Source organism: Arvicola amphibius, chromosome 11 (genome assembly GCF_903992535.2).
Source record: "Arvicola amphibius chromosome 11, mArvAmp1.2, whole genome shotgun sequence".
Taxonomy (NCBI): Eukaryota; Metazoa; Chordata; class Mammalia; order Rodentia; family Cricetidae; genus Arvicola; species Arvicola amphibius.
In genome coordinates, this window is record NC_052057.2 from 18,432,942 (window position 1) to 18,449,788 (window position 16,847).

At 41.5% G+C, this 16,847-nt stretch overlaps 1 pseudogene; it reads right to left on the reverse strand.

Moving 5' to 3' along the window:
• Window positions 1-616: 616 nt before the first annotated feature.
• On the reverse strand, window positions 617-13,894 carry LOC121677353 (annotated as a pseudogene).
• Window positions 13,895-16,847: the final 2,953 nt, after the last annotated feature.

The window sequence follows — 16,847 nt, forward strand, 5'->3', positions numbered from 1 at the left end:
AAAGGAAAGGAGGGACCAACAAGCACTCCCAAGTGCAAGCACTGAATGCACCAAGTGTGGGAACAGCAAGATCAAACCACAGTTAGAGTGTGAAGACTGGGAATGTGCAGGGCTTGGATGCCTTATCACTTTGATTCAGTGTAGAAAGTATCTTTTGTATTTCCAGTGTCGGTCATGACTCAAGATTCCCCCAAGTTTTGGAAGTAGTTAGGTTGTCTTGGAGCAATCTTATTGTATGCCCACAGAAGCTCACACTGATGGTTCTTATGACTGTCAGCACAGAGTTGAGAGCCTCTGCATAATGATTTGTCTCTTAAATATTTCTACAAATATGAAATTGCTACTTATAAAAGATAGAAGTAATAATAGTAAGGGGTTTGAGTTTACCGGGGGGTCAGTGGCAGAACAAAAACCCTCAAAGCATAAATAAATGTATTTTTATTATCTTTTCACCAGTTGATGAACATCCGGGTTGTTTCCATTTCCTGGCTATTGTAAATAAAGCACCAAGAGGCTGAGGATTATCTCTGTCTGTAGTGGGATGCAGAGTTTTTGGGTAAATGCCAAGAAGTAGTATGTATCTTAGTTAATTAGTTCTGTAACTTAGTTGTTATGTCTAACTACCTTCCTCTACTACCCATTCTGTATTTCTTCCACCCTCAGCAAGAACCTCAGCAGGTCTTGGCTCCTTTCCTAAAGGAGTAATGTATACCTTTATTCCTTATAGATCTATTCCGTCTGTTATCCTGTCTGGATTAGGCTGTTGTAATTTCCTATTGACTTTATTCACAGGATGAGGTAGTACTGGCACTCCAGAAATAATCCCTACCACTGTTGTGAAGAAGCAATCTAATTTCCCTATGTTAAACTGGATCAATCACCCCTCCTAACACTGTTATTCCTTTCTTAGCCTGTTGGTTTAAGAACATCCGGAAGCCCAGAGTAACCAGGAGGAAGTTGCTCTTCCAGTTCAATGGAATGTTTGTTATGGCTCCTAGCAGGAGTGCTCCCCGCTCTGGAACCAAAACTTCTAGGCCAGTAGAACTTAAGGTCATGGAAACAGGAAGCAAATATTTTCCTGGTGGGTCACTAGAGGTGATAGTGAGTAGAATCATCCCGTTTCCCTCTCCTTGATTCCTGGACCCATGGATCCTGGTCATGGGAGAAACTGTACCATATATTGAATGCTGATTCAAAGTATATACTGCTTTCTGGAGAGCCCTGCTCCAGCCTTGCAGGATGTCACATAATTGGTGCTATAACTGTGTCTTCAGAAGATCATTCCATTTTTCTATCAGACCATCTATTTCAGGATGATGGAGAACATGGTAGGACCAGTGGACTCCAAGCTCGTGGGCCCATTGTCTCACTTCTCTGGCTGTGAAGTGAGTTCCTTGGTCAGAAGCAATACTGTGTAGAAACCACAGTAGTGGATAAGGCATTCTGGAAGTCAACAGATGGTGGGTTTGCCAGAAGCATTACGTGCAGGAAAGGCAAATCCATAGCCATAATAACTATCTACTCTAGTTAGGACAAAGCACCATCCTTTCCAAGGAGGAAGTGGTCCAATGCAGCCAGCCTGCCACCAGATTGCTGGCTGGTCACTCTGGAGAATGGTGCCATATCTGGGACTCAGCGTTTGTCTCTGCTGTTGCCAGATCTGGCACTCAACAGCAGCTGTAGCCAGATCAGCCATGGTGAGTGACAGTCCATGTTGTCAACTCTATGTATAACCCCCATCTCTGACACCATGGCCATTTTATTCATGGGCCCACTAGGCCACGACAGGAATGGCTGGGCAAGGAGCCTGACTGTCCACAGAACAGGTCATCCTATCTACTTGATTACTCCTCAGCTGGTCACCCTTTGATGAGCATTAACATGATATGCAAATATCTTCGCATCCGTTGGTCGTTTGCAGACATCTAGCCACCTACTTCTTCCCCAGATGTCTTTCTCAGCAATTCTCCGATCGTGCTTTTTCCAAGTCCCTGACCGTTCAGCCAATCCATTGGCTAGAGCCCTTGAATCAGTGAAAAAAACACCTATTTGGCCACGTCTCCTCCCAAACAGATTGCAATACCATGTGTACTGCCCAAATTCTGCCCACTGCGAAGATTTCCCAGAAAGGGGTTAGAGCAACGCCGCAGCTGTGTACTCCTGGGTGCTTGAATATTCAGAGTCATCAGTAAACTAGTCTTCTCTTCCTCAGTCAAAGTATCATAGGGCACCCCCCAAGAGGCCATAGGGGTATGCTTGGCAGCAGATGGCATTGTAACAGGAGTAGAAACCATAGGCAGTTGGGCAGCTTCTCTGAGTAACTTGTTGAGCCTTCAGGACCTGGTCGGGTCTGATCACGTATGTACCACCTGCATTTGATAATAGATTGCTGCTGTGCACACATCCACTCTATGACTTCATTGGTCAGATAACACCTAGTTCCTGAAGAGTAGCTTAGATCACATGGTAACTTGGTAGACCGCTGTCAAGTGTTCAGTTTTCATGGAAGCCCAATACCAGGCCAAGAGCTGTCTTTCTAGGGAGCACAGTTGTCTGCAGATGGAGGGAGAGCTTTGCTCCAAAATCCCAAAGCTTTCTTCTGTGATTCACCTATATGGACCTGCCAAGGCACCAAACAGCATCCATATCTGCCACCGTACACCTCAAGTACCATAGGGTCTGTTGGATTATATGGGCCAAGTGGTAGAGCAGCCTGCACAGCAGCCTGGCCCGGTTGAAGAGCCTTCTTCTATTCCAGGCCCCACTTAAAGCTATCGATTTTCCGAGTCCCTTGGTATGAGAGCTAAAGTAACACACCTCTTATGAGAAATAAATGAGTATAAAATTTATGAGCTCAAAAAATATAGGTTACCAGTGAGTTCAAAGTGGATGATACCTCCCGCTCACTTGAATCCAATCAACATGCAATCAATATAGCATATTAATGTGATATCCTGTGGAAGAGACAGATGATTATGATCCCTTCTAACTAAGTTATGGTGGAGGGAAGGAAGAGTTAACTGTGAAGGTATACTGTTGACCTTGCCAACTGAAAGCAAATTGTTTCTGGTGGTCCTTATGAAGTGGTAATGAAAGAAAGGTATTTACTTTCTAGTTCAATAGCTGCATAACATGTACCAACCAGGAGATGGGTTTAGTTGCTCAAGTAAAGATACCACCACATCTGGTACAGCAGCTGCAATCGGAGTTACTACCTGATTGAGTTTTAGGTAGTCAACTGACTGTCATTCTCCATGATCCATCTGTCTTCTGCACTGACCAGATAGGAGAGTTAAAGGGAGATGCAGTGGGAACACCACATCTCCATCTTTCAAGTCCTTAATAGCAGCACTAGTTTCTGAGATTCCTCCAGGGATGTGGCACTCTTTATGATTCATTATTTTCCTTGAGAGAGACAACCCTAAAGGTTTCTATTTAGCATTTCCAAACATAATATCCCTCACTCCACAGATTAGAGAATTTTGCCAACCTCTAAGTGGGATAATTCTATCCCACTTATACATGATGTGGGATTCCCCTCTGTATGCTTTGAAGACCATTGGATAATAAAGAAACTGCTTGAGCCTATAGCAGAGCAGGGCAGAAAGAGCTAGGTGGGGGAAAGTAAAAGGAATGCTGGGAGAAAGAAGGGTGGAGTCAGAGAGAAGCCATGTAGCCCCGCCTGAGACAGATGCCCGAAATTTGCTGATAGGCCACAACCTTGTGGTGATGCATACATTAATGGAGATGGGTTAAATTAAGATGTAAGAGTTAGCAAATAAGAAGCTGGAGCTAATGGGCCAAGCAGTGATTTAAATAATGTCGTCTCTGTGTGATTAATTTGGGGCTGAGCAGCCAGGAACCAACAAGCAACCTCTTAGAACATATGCATTCTGGGAATGGGGAAATTCCACAGGATAAGTTTGGGGACCACTGAGTCGAATTTCAGCCAAAACTCCATTAATCACCTGGTTTCTATAAGCCCCTACTATAACTGGAAGGCTACAATGTTTCTTGGGATTTCCCCAAATCAGCTCCAATTCAGAACCAGTATTCAATAGACCCCAGAAAGTCTGATTTCTTTATGAAATTCTGAAATTCTTTCCCCCTGTGTACAATTCATATATATATATATATATATATATATAGTTACCCTTGTAAAGGCCATAGGTCTACTTGTGGAAGAACTGGGGAAAGCTAGTAGTAAAACGTTTAGGTATTTTATCAAGGTCCCTCTTTCCTCAAAGGTCTGGAGTAGAAGTGGATTCATTCACCACTTCAAACCAAGCAAAACTAATCTCTCCCAGGTGTGCCCTCCACTTCTGGACTGTAGGTTTTTCCTGATGTAGTTAGTCATCTAACAACCAAGAACAGCCATTGTAATCATCAAAGACGATCAGGCCAGGAACCTAGGGGTAGGAGCAGCATATGCAGAGGCCATGGAGTAGTGCTGCTTACTAGCTTGCTTCCCATGGTTTAGTCAGCCTGCTTTCTTAGAGAACCAAGGACCACTAGCCTTGGGGTAGCGCTCACCATGGGCTGGGTCCTCTCACGTCAATGGCTAATGTAGGAAAATTCTCTACAGCCTTACCTCCAGCTGTTCTTATGGAGCCAGTTCCTCAATTTAGATTCTCTCTTTTCAAGTGACTGCAGCTTGTGGCAAGCTGACGTAAAACTAGCATAATACATAAAATTTTCAGTCAAAAATGAAATAAAAATAAAAAAGGAAAGAAAAGTATTTATTTTAAGTTAAAATCTATAGGCTTTGGTAGGCAAATTTGTAGGCGTAGGTTAATCTCATCAGAAACATTAACACAAACCTTTCTTGGAATGTCATTGGCAGAATTAGCTACCCAGCAACACTGTGACTATGGATGCCCTATCCTGGAGCGATTATACTTGTATGTAATTAGCTTCTCATTTTCAACTAATTAAAGGGGCTGCAGACCCATCATCTCTGAATATAAGAGCACAAGTCTTAAAAAATTGAACGTTTAATCAAAAATTCGCATGTTCTCTGGATTTCTCTTACAAAGATAATCAACTGTCTTTAGGAGGAATAAGCTAAGATACAAAATTATGAGGTGCTAGATTTTATAAACTTGTTGCCATGTTTTCACCATAGATTTTAAAATTTGGGACTCAAGATATCAACAGTAGTATAATTTGTAAATTAAAAGTAATATAATTAATATAAAATGATTCAAAGAATCTAATAAGACAAATTATAAACCATATCAAGTAAAAAGATACTATATCCTTATCACTAAATATCAAAACTGTCATATATGTTGGTATAAGTACATACATTAAATTTATAAATAGCACAGTTGGAATCAAAATTTTTATCTTATATATATATACATATATATATATGAACCTAGTTTAAATTTAACATGATAGAGTATCTTTAATAGTTACCTTGAATATATACTTCATTTATTAAATGGAAATTATAATTGATTATGGAATTTTATCTAATATTACACAAGAAAATGATTATTGTTGCAGACATGCAAAACCTTTTGATATGCAATACTCTGGATAAAAAGTATTTGGGGGCTGAAGAAAAAACTAATTGCTGAAGTGCTTAACTAACATGCGTGAGGTCCTGGCTTCAGTCACCAGTACCACAGATAATTTTCTTTCTATTTCTATGTTTATGCAAGAGTTAGAATCCATTCAATCTATCATAAAATAAAACTCCACTCATCTTTAATATTGGGAGGACGATTTTATGTAATGCACTTAATAGAAATGTTATAAGATATAAGAAAGAAAGGATGTTTTGTGGACAGGTGATTATTAGTTTAAAGTCGGTTATAATTCCTACCTCTTAGCTTTTCCGATTTAATTAATTCCTTCTGCAAAGGGGTTCACAGAATGCAAATGCCTGTGAGCTTGCTGGTTGCTTTCTAAAGGATTCCCATTTGAAGTTTTCACACTTTGTTCAATGGGAACAGACTCAGAGGGGGACCGAGGTGGCACACAGGATATTAAGCACACCCAGTAGTGTGTCTGCAGTCGGAACAAGGCACTTTACAATAATTATGCACAGTCTTTTCCCAGGCTTCTTTCTGTTGCTCTCCTTGAGAGTTGGTGTGCCAGGCACTGTACTGATGCCATTTTCCCACCGACAACGATGAATAAGATCCAGCCTGGCTTTCAGGAAGCCAGCAGCCTCGCTGAGGGCAGACCTGGGAAGCACTGCTCACATTCTGACTATGAATGTGAAACGTGTGGCGAGTGATACTGTTCATTTCCCACACCTTCTGTTGGCTGTACAGGTTTCTGTGTGTATCGGCACTGGTTTGTATTATCTGAGTGTGACCGTAATCAAAGGCTCTGGGTGGTTGGTACGACACAAATCTAGCGAGGGTTTTTTTTTTTTTTTTTCTCATTGTCCACTCTGGAATTTTTTTCTCTGTTGTCCATTTCCTTGGGGCTGATACACTCACCGTTGACGTTGACAAGGGATCTGGAAGAAAGTGCTTTCCTTGGGGCTGCTGCCTGGAAGGTCGCAGAGGAGCCACCAAGTCTGCAAGCAACACCTACTGATGGCTCAGGAATTCGCGGCTAAGCACTTCCTCTTTCCCACTCAGCCCACACTGTTGCTGCTTTGGCAGTGACCTCTGGATTTCAAGAACTAGGGAGGGGATGTCGTTTTGTTTGCGGATATTAACTGCAGCCCAGCTCTAAGGCACCTCAGGTACCAAGGAGACAACCCCGGGAAGGAAGTTCTTCAGCAGCAATGCCAAGAGCAGTCTCAGAAAGGATCACTGTTCTCATGGCCACACCAAAATTCCCCCCCCCCCCCCCCCACACACAGACGACTCTGCACAGGGAATTGTTTTTCCCAGCAGAGTATGCATCTGCTTCATCATATAGTAGTTGACAAATCGACAGAGGCTTCCCGAGATCCTACACTTTAAAAGAAAGACTCCAGAAACTCTTATTATTGCAATAATTACCCAAGGACACAAAGCTACCCTAATCTCTGCCAAGGACTAGTAGCCTAATTGCCTCTCAATAGGCTCCACCTTTCCACCTTTTGAAAGTTCCATCGTGTAAAAACAGCAAATTCAGGACTGAGTTTCGGAAACCTGAGCACACTCAAACTATACTCAAAGGATAGATAGCATCAGTCACATGCTTTCTTTCTCTGCGTAAGACCCATGAATTTTTAAACATGCAGATTTGTCCTTGCTTTTTTGCTGTCAATCAATGCACACATTCTATTAACTATGTCACCGTGCTGATCGGAGTGGTACTCACTTTCATCTGCTGTGGACAAGAGAGATGGCTCTGGAGGAGACCGCTGTAGAGCCACTGCTAGTTTGATCTGTTCTGTGAGCTGAAAATGCTGAAGTTGGTTCCGATGTTTCTCCACATTGCGTTGGATGAGATGTTGGCACTCAAAGCCTCAAAGCTTGCACGCTTAGCTTTACTCTGGAAGGTTCCAAAGTGCCATCCTTCTCCTCAAGCGACTTCTTTGCTCTGACATATCCACGCCATAGTTAGTGTAGTTTTGTGCTTTTTCTGGGAACTAAACCCAGGTTATTCTGCTGGCAAAGCAAGCCTTGCCCCACTGAGCTACAGCCTCAGTCCTTGATCTGCTATCCTTGAACTTTGTGTTGATTTTTTTTCTCAGACAGTTTAGTACAGACCAAGATTTTAGAGAACCGTGTTGTGTCCCTGGAAGACATGAACTATAAAGTTCAGGTTTCTGTGTGCTATCAAAGGTAGCTACAGGTGCTTAGACAGAGTTCATATACATGCAAAAAATGTTTGATAACATAAAGAATGTTATCCATTGAATAACACAACTCATATTGTATGTGTGATATATAGACTAACTTAAATTATTTACCGTGTATTTTATGTCGTATTTATTGTTTTGCAATGGCTTGGGGATCAACTCTCACAGTAGCACTGAAGGTTACCTGTCTAGTAGCCTGTTTTGAGGTGTTAATGAGTTGGTCTCTGGTGACAGTAGAGGAGCTGCTAGTAACAGAAGCATAGGGGCTCCAGCACTCACACCTGCAATTCAGAAATAAACAAGATTTAACAAGATGTTGGATTAGAATAGGAAGGCTAGTCTAGAGAGAGGGCTCAATGATTAGGAACACTGGGTCCTTTTCCAGAGGACATGGGTTCAATTCCCAGCACCTACTTGATAGCTCTCAACTGTCTATAACTCTAGTTCCAGGAAACTTGACATTCTCTTCTGGTCTCTGAGAGCACCAGACATAAATGTAGTTCACGGATATAAGTATAGGCAGAACCCCATACACATAAAGTAAATAAATTATATATACATACATACACATATATATATATATATATATATATATATATATATATATATATATATATATGAATCAATTTGAAGGGCATGGATTGACTGAGGACAGAAGGGGAAATCCCTCTCCTACTTGGGGTACCAAATTTTGGGTCAATTTTGAATTTCTGGTGCTCTGATTTTTAATGTTATCTCCCCACCTTAATTCTTCTGTATCTCTTTTGCCCAAGGGTGTGAGCATGAAAATTAGTTTATTTGGAAAACACTAACTAATGTAATATATATATATATATATATATATATATATATATATATATTTCAGGACAGAATAAATCCACCACTTGGTTAATAAGATAGGAACACACTTTAAGTTGGCATATGAAACATAGGTCATCCTTATGGATAAATTTTATTCTTCTAAAAACATGAGAAACAGAGACTTAAATGATCCATAGTCTAATAATATCTTTTACATTAAAAAGCAAGGCTGTCTCTATGGTACTTCACATAAACTGAAGCATGCACAATGCAGTGACATTTTGAACACAAATTATTTCATTTTGAGAATCCCAATAGAGCATATCCAAAGAGCAGTCTGTGATAATTTTGTTTTGAGCTGAATGTCAATTCTCAGTCTTGGTTTGAATGGAGCTAAGGGTCTATAGTTTTGATCTGCATTGTGATGTCACCCCTGCCATTCTCTTTATCCTTACAAGTCTCAAGATTATGTATTGTTTTTAAGACTAACCTCAACATGAATGTGTCATTAACTTCTAAACATAAAAGGAATCCGACATTGTGAAAAGGAGTTCAGTAGAGCATGTTTATACAAATTAGATATTTCTCCTACATTATATTTTATAGCTTACCATATGAACTATCAACTTCAAGATTTTTTAGATGATACTAGTAATTTTGAAATGAATATTGATGTGAAAAGTAGAATAAACTCTTTCCTTATAATAGGCTTACCGCACCTTCTCCATTCTTGTCCTCTGGTCCCTGTCCAGATGATGAAGCTTTATTTTCTGGCTGTATTAACGTAGATGATGGAATCTGGGTCGAGAAGACAGAGTGATGAGAGGTTCTGCCGCTGGCTCTGATCAGTCCTCAGAACCCTTAAGATAATTCTCACGCATAAGGCACTGTTCCATATTATTTTGGAATACAGTGTGATCTTTGTTGACATCTGTTCCTGGGACGGTGGTTAACTTGCATGTCAGCTTAGCTTGTTACTAGGTAAGTGAACAGATAGTATTCTTGCTATCTTGTGAGGACAGTTTAGATGAGATGAACATTCTGATCAGTAAGCTTAAATGTTAAAAGTTAAGAAAAATTGCCTTTTCTTGTGTGACTGGGTCACGTTCAACCAGTTGAAAGCCTGAAAAGAACTCACGACCTCAAAAAGAGGGAACTCACCAACACACAGCCTTCAGACTAAATTTAGCTACAACCTGGGTGTTCCCTTGTCTTCAGCCTGCTGGCCCAGAGTTAGACTGGAGAGTCGCTATCACCATGTGAGCCAACTCCTTCAAGGAAATCTTTTCGTCTATCTTCCTACCTATTTCTCTTCTGTCTGCCATCTGTGATGGTCAGATGTCTCATATGCCAGCTAAATATATCAGGTAAATTAATTTACACAGAGAGAAAGTTGATTTTCTCTTACACATCCAGAGGTTAAAGACCGGATAGAGCCATTCGTTGCTTTGGGCCTCTGGTGGGCATGAGAAATGGCAATGGTAGAAGAATATGGCAGGACGAACTGACTGCTTCATGACCTGGAAGCAATCAGTGAGAAGAAAACAGTCAGGCTTTCGTGGTCTTGTTCTGGGGCATGCCTCCAGTGACCTTAGGACATTTATCCAGTAACTGGCAGGTGGCAGAAGAGAGGCCGGTGGTACCTGCTTTTTTCACTCTCATTGTCACGCCATATAAATTAATCCATTCAAATATTAAAAACTATTAGTATTAAAAAAATGTCGATCCATTAGGCCAGCAGGTTTCCCTACAGTTTAATAAATTGATACCGTATAATGGCATGTGTTTTAAGATGCAACAAATCTCATAAATACGCAGGAGGTGTGTGGCTGGAGGCAGTCTCCAGAACTCAGAGTGGGTATCTGGAGGGATGGCAGTGATTGGGTAAAAGTGATCGTGATGACCAGGGGCCTCCAGCTGAAATATCAATGCGGGCTTCAAAACAAAAGCTCCAAAACCAGTAATGTTCCTTCCCTAGTTCCCAGCCAGATTTTGGCAAGTATATTAAGTGATAGCACATGTGAAATTTAGTTTACTCTGAGGAAAGAATTTGGCAAGAGTGCATCCCTATTAAGCCATGAACTGCAGCCATGAACTCGGCTTGTTTATGCGCCCCTATCAACTCCTGACAGGATCTGTCCAAAGTCCTTTCCCGATAAACACGAGTTGTTTCGGCAGGATTTAGCCATGAGAAAACAGTCAACCCATGTCAGTGCGAAAGACTTTGTTAGTCCAGAAGAGAGAAAAGGCAATCACTAGAAAGATGCAGAAATAACGGAGAAGCCTTGGGTTCTGGGACACACCTCCAACAGCAAGGCAGATCCTGGCTCAGAAGCGCCCCTGTCTAAAAACTCCTTGTACATTGTCACCGTGTTGCCCACTGGAGTTCCGGAGATCCTGTGATCTTCTTGCCTAGGCTTCCCAGGTTGCTAAGCCAACAGACCTGTACGACTAGAGCTTGGCTTTACTTTCTTACAGTATTCCAAATTTCCCTGGAGATTCAGTTTAACTAAGGCATGCCTTTTCAGGCCAAAAGTCCCAGTAGGACAGCATTTGCCAACCATGCCGGAAGACTTGATCCCTAAAGCTATTAAACCATTATAGAACTGTTAGGCCCAGTGGCATTAGTCACATGAAGATGAAATAATAGGTTACTTCTTTCTTCTCCTAGATCTAGCTGAAAACAACTTTAGTGGAGGAAACAGGGGGTTCTGTAATCAGTTTGAGCTTAGGAAGCTTTAAGGGAAGGAGAGATGACAGGTTGTTATAGTAAATTTAGGGAGTGGGGGTCTGTAGGGACTGAAATTGTATGACTAGTTAATCTCCCCTGCAAAGTGCAATCTGAGGACCAGGACAGGCATTTCCCAGGAGCTTGCTAAAAATTCAGTTGGAGGTTCCATCCTGAGCCTAATGAAGCAGAATCTGCACTTTAACAAAGCCCTCGGCTGACTTCTAAACTCACTGAAACTTGAGAAAACTTGCTTTTAAAAACCCACTCTTCGTTTCCAAATAGCACTAAGCACAGACTCTGTAATAGGGCTAGGAAATACCGCAGCTTTCTCTATTTGTACCACATGACTTCCTGCATCTAGGATGAGGGGTTTAGACCTGTGCTATTACTAAAACCTTTTAATTTTCTCATGGGCTGTGCAGGCATCGGAAGTGGCATAAGAGCCAAACAAATGCCTGCAGTAGCACCCACAGGGAGATCTGATCCGACTTAACCAGCTCTGAGAAGACAGTTCCTATAAATTTGGATTGCCTGTAGTCATGTACCGAAAAGAACTATTCTTATCCCAGAAAACAAAACTGAATTTTGGTGCACCAATATATAAATAGCAGAGTTGATAATATTAGAACTTTCATATTTAAATGTCTGTGTCGTGGTGAAGGGGAAAAATCAAGCTTTTGAGCAAAAAAATAAAATAAAACAAAAAAGAAACTTCAGTAACAAAGCAAAATCATGCTTTTAACCCCCCCATGCAACCCCGTGCTAATTTTCTATTGAACAGAGGAATCGAAAACTAGCCAATCAATAGAAGAAAATATATTTAATAGTTCTTGTCACCTAAAGGCAGACACACGTGCTGTACAAAGTCTTACAGCTAGTGGTTACCTGCCTACTGGGGTGTGGATTCTTATGCCCTCTGAACCTGACTTTGCGGTTGATTTCTGAGTAAAAACAATTGGTTCTTTTTGATCTGATGTTATTTTTATTCCCTTAAAGCTGCCACTTTTAAAAAGTGATTTTCTTAACCTAATACACTATCATTGTGTGACCAGTGACTTCAGAGAGCTATTTCCAAGATGAACAGCTAAAATATGAGTTGCTGAGGGACTAGAGTGTAGATAAGAGATCCCTAACTCTGCCAATACAAAATGAAACAAAAACAGAAAAGAAAGAAAAGGTCTGACTTCTTTCTATGTCAGTTTGGAGATAGCAGTGACTGTGTTAGACATGGCCTTTCCCTGCCTACCTCTCACTTAGCTCCAGTTAAAACAGTTTATCCAGTTCTGTAAGTGGAGGCTGCTCGTTTATTTCCCAGCCACCCAGATCCAAGCAATTACAGAGAAACTACATTAATTACATCATTGCTTGGCCAATAACTCAGGCATATTTCTAGCTAGCTATTATACCTTAAATTAATGCATTTCCATTAAACTGTGTATCGCCATAAAACTGTGGTCTACTGGTAGATTCCAGGGTCCTTCTCCTTCGGCAGCTACATGGCATCTCTTTGATTTTGCCTACTCTCTCTCTCTCTCTATCTCTTCTATCTTGGCTCTATTCTGCCCTGCTACAGGCTGAAGCAGTGTAAACAGAGGCTGCTCGTTTGTTCCTGGCCGCCCAGACCCAAATAATCACACAGACACTTTATTAATTACAACACTAATTGACCAATAGCTTAGGCTTCTTGTCAACTAGCTCTTACACTTTAAATTAACCCATTTTTACTCATTTATGTATCACCAAAAGGCTGTAGCCTACTGGTAAGGTTCCAGTGTCTGTTTCCTTTGGCAGCTACACAGTTCACTCTCGGTACCAACCACAGATGCTGGGATACAGCAGTGAAAACAGACAGGAAGCATGATTCCCAGATAGATTCCATTTGCTATGGGTCTAGGCATGAGCAGAGAGGAAACACACAAGGAGATACCAGCTAATGAGAGGTACCAGAGTGAAAGTAAAATGCCTGGCAGGTAAGGTAGATTGTGTACTCATAGCCAGAGGAGGTCTCTCTAGGGAGATTACATGTTTACCCAAAATGCAGCTGCAACTGAAGTAGGTCTATACACATCTAGGATAATAGCATTGCAGACAGCTCTTGTCTGATGCGAAGCAACCTAAAATGGGGAGAAGCACTCCTTGCCTTTGGAAGAGGAAGAAGCAGTCATGAAAATGTTTATCACAGATATACACACAGAGAGACTTCTGGGCCATGGGGGAAGAAACAGGCACTTTTCCCATTCAAATCAGGAGTTCTATAAAGTGTTCTAAACACGAGAATGACACCACCTGTCTTATAAATAAGTTAGCACTCTTCTGGTCTCTAAAAAATGGATTACAGAGGAGAGAGGTAGCAGGCCAAAGCTGTCTAGGATGGAGATGACAGGGCTCAGACAACGTGGTCAGAGTAGAGTCTAAGTAAAATGAAGGTACTTCCAAAGGAAACTTGATGTTGAGACAGTCAGGACACAGAGGATAGGCAAAGATCCTCTAGCTTTTTGCCTGTGTCATTTGCAGTGCCACCTTTGCTCAGCAGAGTTCTCTACGTGGAATCAATAACTCACTAGATCAGAGTCTCTGTAGAACAGCCATCGAAGGTTCTCCATCTTGCCTTTTCTCAGTCCTTTGGGAAACAAGAAAACCCAGAAGTCATCCCCACTCTGAGCAGTTAGAAATTTGTTAGCGTTGTTGTTGATTTTGGTTTTTTTCAAGGCAGGGTTTCTCTATATAACCCTGGCTGTCCTGGAACTCATTCTGTGGGCCAGGATGGCCTCAAACTCAGAGATCCATCTGCCTCTGCCTCCCCAGTGCTGGGCTTAAAGGTGTGCACCACTACCATCCAGTTTAGGAATGTTTTTATAACATGAATGGTGTGCGGCTTTCCTTTGAGCCTGTTAAGGATAAGGACAGCGCTAACTTTGTCTTTCCATTACCTGGGCTGGGCACAGACGGCACCGTAGAGAACTGATGGGCAGATAAATGCATCCTCCCCCCACCCCGCTAACTCTCCATTGTCTCTGTTCCACAGGCACATTATTTATGCTCCTTAAAACACATCGTATTTGTTGTTTTGTCATTTGGAAGGGCTTTTGTTTTGGAATTGTTTTCACTTTCTTATTTATTAGAGTTGTTTCATAATGGAATAGTTTGAGAATATTTAATTAATGTCAGTACCAGCATGTAGATAACTGTACTTACTGTTCATTTGAGTTTTGCCAGCAAGGTTGCCTAAACTGCAAAGCTTCTGTCTTCAAGCAGTTCTGGAGGCTTGTAATGCCAGATGCAGGCAACTGCGGGTCTGGTTGCTCTTAGAGCATCCTGATATTCCCATGAGAAATATTGACTCGAATATTTCCATGCTTAGTTCCCCGTCGCTGGATTGTTTGGAAAGGATTAGGAGGTGTGGCCTTGTTGGAGGAGGGATGGCCTTGTTAGAGAAGATGTGTTACTGGGTGGGGTGGGCCTCCGACTTGTAGATAAAATGTAAGCTCTCAGGGCCATGCATGTTTGCCCGCATCCATGCTCCCTGCCAGGATGGTATGGTCCAACCCTCTGAAACTATAACCAAGCCACCAATTAAAAATACTTTCTTCTATTTATTGTCTTGGTGATGATGTCTCTTCATAGCAACAAAAACAACAACAACAAAAACTAAGACACTTGGTCTTTTTGTTGTATCCCCAGCAGGCCTCCCATTTATGTGTGTACATTGTTGGTGGCTCTCTGGTGCTAAGTTTCCTATTTAAGAAAACAATAAAACATTATCAGAGCCCACTATTCTAGCCTTATTGTTACATCATCTCTTATTTATTTATTTATTTATTATGTATACAACATTCTGCTTCCATGTATGCCCGCACGCTACAGGAGGGTGCCAGATCTCATTACAGATGGTTGTGAGTCACCATGTGGTTGCTGGGAATTGAACTCAGGATCTTTGGAAGAGCAGCCAGTGGTCTTAACCACTGAGCCATCTCTCTAGCCCCCATACATCTCTCTTTAATTGTTCCATATCCAAATATAATCACATTCTGAAGAGGAGAGGGGATATTAGGCCTTCAGTATGATGGTGAACATGACTGGGATCAATTTAGCTTATAATAAATGTATAATTCAGTAATTCTGGTTTATTAAGAATAAGAAAACAGATAATGCATTTTCATGGTGACAATATACCAGGGTGACATAATAATTATATGTTTGCTCTCTGACTTCAGTTCCTGGCTCCCAAGTGCTATGTCAGGAAGGACATGGTCTGTAATTCATAACTCACCCCTTTCAGCTACACCTGAGTCTGTGCCAGGGAGTCTTGAGGGTGGGAACTGCCTGTAGACACCACAAGCTTGATATCAAGGGGATGAAACTTAACTATCGTCCTGGAAGTTGGCTGATAGCTTAGAAGTGGAGGTGAGGGTAGAGACAATTACCTACTGCTTTACAAGCTTTAAATAACTGCAGCTAGAGAACTTCCTGATTGGTTAATACATGGTATGCTGGCTAGGAAAGCAGTATACTCAGGGAAGGCAGGGTTGTTCCATGCCCTGTCGCCATATGGGAGATGAGCCCTTTCTCCATACCTATCTATGCACATCTATGCACACATATAACCTACATGTATATGCACACACACCCTACATGCATATGCACACACACACATGCACACACCCACCCTACATGCATATGCACACACTTACATACACACACACCTTACATGCATATGCACACACCACACACACACACACACACACACACACTCATATGCACACACACACAATTTGACAATTACTCTAGAGCATCACCAGGCTGAACCAGGAAAGCTTTAAGACAGATCTCACATCAGCATACCATTGCCTTTCCTAATGAGAATATTTTGAATATACTTAGTATAATAATAGTGAATATGTTCTCTAGCACAGGGACGGACACACAGTGACTCAACAAATGTTAGTCGACATCCCCCAACACTGCAAGCTTCCAAGACAATCACATTTCTGTAGCCCCTGGCTGCCTCTCCTAGGCTTTTCTGGAATGCCAGCAGGGAATACACTTATTTATTTAGAAGATTGGCTATAATGGTTATTTCTCTCGACTCAGTGTCAAATCTTGTGCACTGTTCCGGGATCTGCCTCTGTGTGCTTATGAATTCATAAGAGCAAGATAATGAAAATGCTTTTAAATATAAAAATAGTTTTCACAATTCGAACGCTTAGCAACTAGCATTAAAAGGGGAAAGAAAAGCACAGTGGCATTGTCTTCCCTTTAAACCCCCTCTGTTCGTCTGTTTCTATCTCGAGTGTTTCAAACCAGCAGCCCTCAAACGAGTGGGAATTAACCAAGACTTCTACTTTGAAACAGTGTTTGCCTGTTTATCCCGATGAGGGCACGTGAAACCGGATGTGGTGGAAGGAACGCTGACATCCTGGGAAGATGTGCATAAGAACTACAAATTAAACCTGGGAGGCATTGCTTTTTGCTGTGCCACAGATTATTGCTGTAAATGCTGTCTCAAAATGGTTAGTAGTAATAATAACTAGGATTGGGTAATGAGCTTGGAAAATT